Source organism: Topomyia yanbarensis, chromosome 2 (genome assembly GCF_030247195.1).
Source record: "Topomyia yanbarensis strain Yona2022 chromosome 2, ASM3024719v1, whole genome shotgun sequence".
Taxonomy (NCBI): Eukaryota; Metazoa; Arthropoda; class Insecta; order Diptera; family Culicidae; genus Topomyia; species Topomyia yanbarensis.
In genome coordinates this window covers 185,678,692-185,684,303 of record NC_080671.1, presented here as the reverse complement: position 1 = coordinate 185,684,303, position 5,612 = coordinate 185,678,692, and positions in this window count along the sequence as shown.

The window sequence follows — 5,612 nt, the reverse complement described above, 5'->3', positions numbered from 1 at the left end:
CTTGGCCCTATACATCCCGATCACGCCGTGATGAAGTTAACTTACGACGCCTAAGAATAGGGCATACTTGGCTAACGCACCATTATCTAATTGACAAAACTAATCCGTCTTGTTCTGCTTGTAATTCACAGATTTCTTCCGTAAAACATCTGCTTCTAGATTGCCCAGCATTCGAAACGGCCCGAGAAGAATGCGGTCTTAGTAACACCATCGGCGATGTATTAGCTTACGACCAGACCACTGAGGACAAAGTCCTGAATTTCCTAAACATTACTGGCCTGATGACGAAGCTCTAACTAAACATGAATTTAAAATCCACTATGTGAAAGTCTCACTGTTGATATGCATTGTAAATAGTTTTAGTTATCATTATATTATAAGTTTACAGACTCGAATGAACGCACGGCGTTTAAAGAGTCTTTAATAAAAATAAAAAAAAAAAAAAAAAAATGTAAAAATGTTACATTCAAAATTTTATCATTGTTCTATGGATCCTTTGAACAATTTTAGCTCAACTTGACTTGTTTTAGTTGTTAGATTCCTCGAACATTACAAGTTTAAATACGATCGACAGACTCTCTCTTTAAAAACACGTAGGAGCATGATCCACATTTTAGCAGAAAATTATATTTTTCGCAAAATCATTTTATCTAAAACTTTTTGGTTTTAACTAAATTCATAAAGGTTTTATCACAGTCACCACCATTTCTGTATGTTTTATAAAAGTAATAAACTTTGCTAGAAAATTCAGGTCTTATTAATATATTAAATGAGTGCAATAAAAAATCTTTTTGGCCTTATTATTTCCTTTACGCAGCTTTAAAGTGCACAAGAAATTATATAGCTGACGCTAATATAAACCCCTGTGGCCAGGCTGGGTGCGTGACGTTTTGCATAAATACTTTAGGCATAAGTACGTTAGGCATACATATGTTAGGCATAATGGACGTTAGGCATAATGGACGTTAGGCATAATGGACGATTGGCATAATATACGTTAGGCATAATGGACGATAGGCATAACTCCCGAAAGTAAAAAAAAAAATAATCACAAGGCTTTCGCTATTATAGAGATATCAACCTTACGCTTGTTTTTTCGGCCTAGAAAAAAAGAGTTTCCAAAATAAAAAATAGCAAGCGAGATATTTATTCCTTGCAAGCGTAGAGTTTTTCTCTATTTTTCCGTGGACGAGATGTAGGAAGTATTCATTCATTTAAGTGAACAGATTTGGTGCAAGCACATTTCAAGCCTCTTAGATGTATTACCAATACAGTGGTATCCAAATATTTAAAAAAGCAAAATATTGAACAAACAGTAATTTTTGGTACCAACGGAAACTTGCAGTGTTATGTACAGTATCAACATTAGGGTACGGATTTTATATTTCTGACGAATGACGATACCTTTTTCGATTCGGTAACTTGCCACAGTACACGAAAAAACTCTCCCTCATAGCAGACAGTTTCCATAGTTCTATTTTTGATGGCCTCGAGAATATAATCATTGATCTTAATAATATGAGAGACAATCAATATAGAAGCAGCAATATTCGTATATTCATTGAATGAATAATAAAATGCATCATTTTTTCTTTCATGAGCTGTTCTTCAAGGTTATATATATTTTCTTCTTTGACAATTACACCATGCATGCATGTAGGATCTAATCTAAGTGAACCCTTTCATTCCCAAATTGTTTCTAGCATTCATAGGGTTTAAGAAAAAAAAAAAGGAAAAATCCGTTTTGAAAACCTGTGCTGGAGGCTGCTCAATATTTACCTTCCGATGCTCAATACAATTCTCCTAGAAAATTTTCTTAAGGGAGAGTTTTTTTGTGTTCTGTGACGAGTTACCAAAACGAAATATGTTACGAAAAGATAACCGAAGACGGTTCAAATTGATACGTTTTAGCAGTTTTCAATAACAATGAGAAATAACGAAGATAAATTAAAAATTCATTTATCAATGCTAACTGAAAATATCTCTGGTAGCACTGCACTAACGGAGTTCTGTCGGGCTAATAGGAATAACTTCAGTTCTAGAGACTTTTAGCGCTGAAATGAAAAGAAAGCGTCCCAGTTACTAGTCTTACTTGTTTTGTGAGTAAATTCTGCTTAAATTAAAAGTTATAGCTGTTTAACTGTTATGTGTCAAAAAAACACCTTTAACAGGCCAACGAAGGTACCCGGGTACCCACAAATTGAAATGCTCATAACTATGGCTTCCTTTATCCGATTTAGACACTTTTAGATGTTTTGGATTCAGAAACTTGGCCACTGTTTGATTCTATAAAATTGAACCAGATGATTGAATCTGGTTCTTAGTAATCCGGATTTTCCGGAGTAATGTTCCAGTACTAGGGTATGATTTGTAAATTTTAATAATGTCCTAGCAATATGAGTATCAAAACTCTTCAAATTGTCTCAGAAGCCTGTTATTTATTGTTACGGCACCCTATGGCAATTTAAAAAATGGATTTGTAATGGAATGGCCACTCACGGTTCCACGGGAACCTGCTCCGGAATGTCCGTTCCGGGCTCGAATCACCAAATGGTTCTAAAACCACAAGATACAGCCTACTGATGCAATTCCAAGAATTTTGATACCCATATTGCCAGTATTCCAATTAAGTTCACAAATAGAATCCCAGCACTGGAACCTGCTTCAGGAAAATCGGATTCCCAGGAACCGCATGAAGTTACCCGATTCATTTTTACCAAGTTCAAAAGCTGATGAGTTCTTGAATCCAAAACACCCAAAAGTATTAAAATCGGTTGGAAATTACCTTAGTTATTGGCATTTCAGTTTTGTGGGTACCCGGGTGCCCTCGTCGGCCTGTTGCGTAGTAAAAAAATCAGGAGCCCCTCCTCACTCCCCCTTACTATATCAACAATATTATTAATCCAAAAGCTTGATTTAGTGAAGTTCTAAGATGTCACAAAATTTCAATTTCCAGCTATGGATAAAAAATGGGAATTTCATTAATTGAAACTTAAAAGGGTACCCGGGTACCGCGTCGGACAAATAACGGTTAAAAACCTAGTTGTTTATAAACAACATGGGCATGAAAGGGTTAATGTGCGTAATTTATATCCTAATACGAATGAAACTTATTTTAAAGGAGAGTGTTTAGCACACTTTAGTCATGTGCAATGTATCAATTGTTCATCTAGACATCAGCGCAAGCTGAGTTTCCGCATGCCAAGCATTCGTTATGCATCTTTTACATGAGTGAGGATTTCTTCAAGTATATACAATAGAATACAGTGTTGATCGAATTTGATCAGCTTCCAGAGTAATTCTACAACATCAAAAATTTCAAACATTTGTGCTATTACGACCCGAGGCCGTCAACGCCAAAAGTGATTTCTTTACAATTATACTTCAATATCATAATTTATGCCTAACGTCCTTTATGCCAATCGTTCACTATGCCTAACGTCCATTATGCCTAACATATATCATGTTTAACGTCAATTATGTCTAACATCTTTATGCCTAACGTCCATTATGCGTACGTATGCCAAACGTCCGTATGCCTAACGTATTTATGCCTAGTGGGGTACACCCGACCAGGCTTATTGTTGTTTTGTTAACATTCTCAATAAAATAAGATAGTCTACGAAAAGCGTCTTCAAAACTCTTATAAGAGTGTCAAGCCTCCACCGTTGCAGTTATAAATACTCGCAGTTTCGAAACGCATTTATTGTGAACGCTTTGATTTATGGCTGTACTGTGAAGAGTAATTCGCTGGATGCCATTATTATGATTGCCACTGAGTCGCCATTTGTAAAACTTTTTGTCATTATTGAAAATTTTCTAAATAAGAGAATATAGAATAAGTAGGGTGGATGTACCAATAGTCGCATACTTAAGGAAAACTTTTGTTAAAAAATCGATGAATAGACCTATGGGCAATGTTAATACATTAAACAAAAGCTTTCAATTCCTACTTCATAGGAAAAATATAAATATGGTTTATTAACCAATTTATGTATTCAAAACCGCTTGTACCACTATAGGAACACATGTACCAATAGTGGTGCAATCGCTAATTTCGGTTCCTATTGTTGTAAATCCCATTGATTTCTTATGGGACTTGCAGCTATAGGTACACTAGATCAACTATAGGTGCAAGGCAGCTCAAAATCCATAGAAAATCAATAGTTGTTTAAGCAAATTTCAAGGATAACAGGAATATTGTCGCATAATTTTAGTGCGATGAATCGATAAAAAAATATTTGTTGATGGTTGGTACCTTAATTAGGCGTATAACCCACTACTGCAACTATAGGTACACCTCAACTATAGGAGCACCCACCCTACCTACTTTATACTGTTATCTAAACACTAGAAATAGTTGACGGCGAAATTAATTGGTATACATATTGTGATGAATTAGTAATTCTAATTTATTTAGCTCTGCGTACTTTTATGCTAAAACAGTATTATAATGAAAGCGAAGGTATGCGATTCTCAATTTTGTTGCTACATTCACGATAAAATTTGATGCGCATATTCTTCATGACTGGGAAAGTTCTTCAAATTCACAAATTTAATATTAGTTTTACCAACCCGATTATTAAAATTACACGCACTCACTGATTATTTATTTTCGCGAATTGATCCGATACAAACACGATGTTTACATTTAGGCTCCCTTCAAAAGCAACGATAAATAAGAAAATATTTAAAGCTAATTTAAAACGAATGAATAATTCTCAACAAATGCTGTTCCTAAATCGGTTTAAAAAACCTTTTCGAGAATATGTATGATGCTTCAGAAGAGTTTTATAACAGGTTTTTGTGCATTCTTAAATAAGCTTAAAACATAATGTTGATTGGGCCAACTAGCTGGAATGTGTACTTAAAGCGTTGATTAGGAGGTTTTCAGGAAGTTGAAAGTTTTATTGCTGGTTTTACAAAAAAATCTCAAAAACCGCTAATAGATTTTAATAAAACTAAAATTGTTACTTGGGGGGTGTTTTTAGGGATTATTTCTTGGTTCAATTATATTATAGCAAATATGGGGAAGTTGAAATTTTAAAGCGCACTTTATCAAGAATTTTGATTTGAGTAGTCGACGAAACAAAGAATCTAAATACACTCAGGTTTTTTTTTACGCGGGGGATACGAGCCGCGTAAATGAAAACCGCGTAAATGAAAACCGCGTAAATTTCAAAATCCGCGTAAATGAAAACCGCGTAAATTTCAAAATCCGCGTAAATGAAAACCGCGTAAATTTCAAAATCCGCGTAAATGAAAACCGCGTAAATTTCAAAATCCGCGTAAATGAAAACCGCGTAAATTTCAAAATCCGCGTAAATGAAGACCACTTAAATTTAAGAATCCGCGATAAAGGGAACCTCATTGATGGATACCGCGTAAATTCCAAAATCCGCGTAAATGAAAACCGCGTAAATTTCAAAAACCGCGTAAATGAAAACCGCGTAAATTTCAAAATCCGCGTAAATGAAAACCGCGTAAATTTCAAAATCCGCGTAAATGAAAACCGCGTAAATTTCAAAATCCGCGTAAAAAAAAACCGCGTAAAAAAATACCGCGCAAAAAAAACCGCGTAAAAAAAACTTGAGTGTACATCAAATAAAATT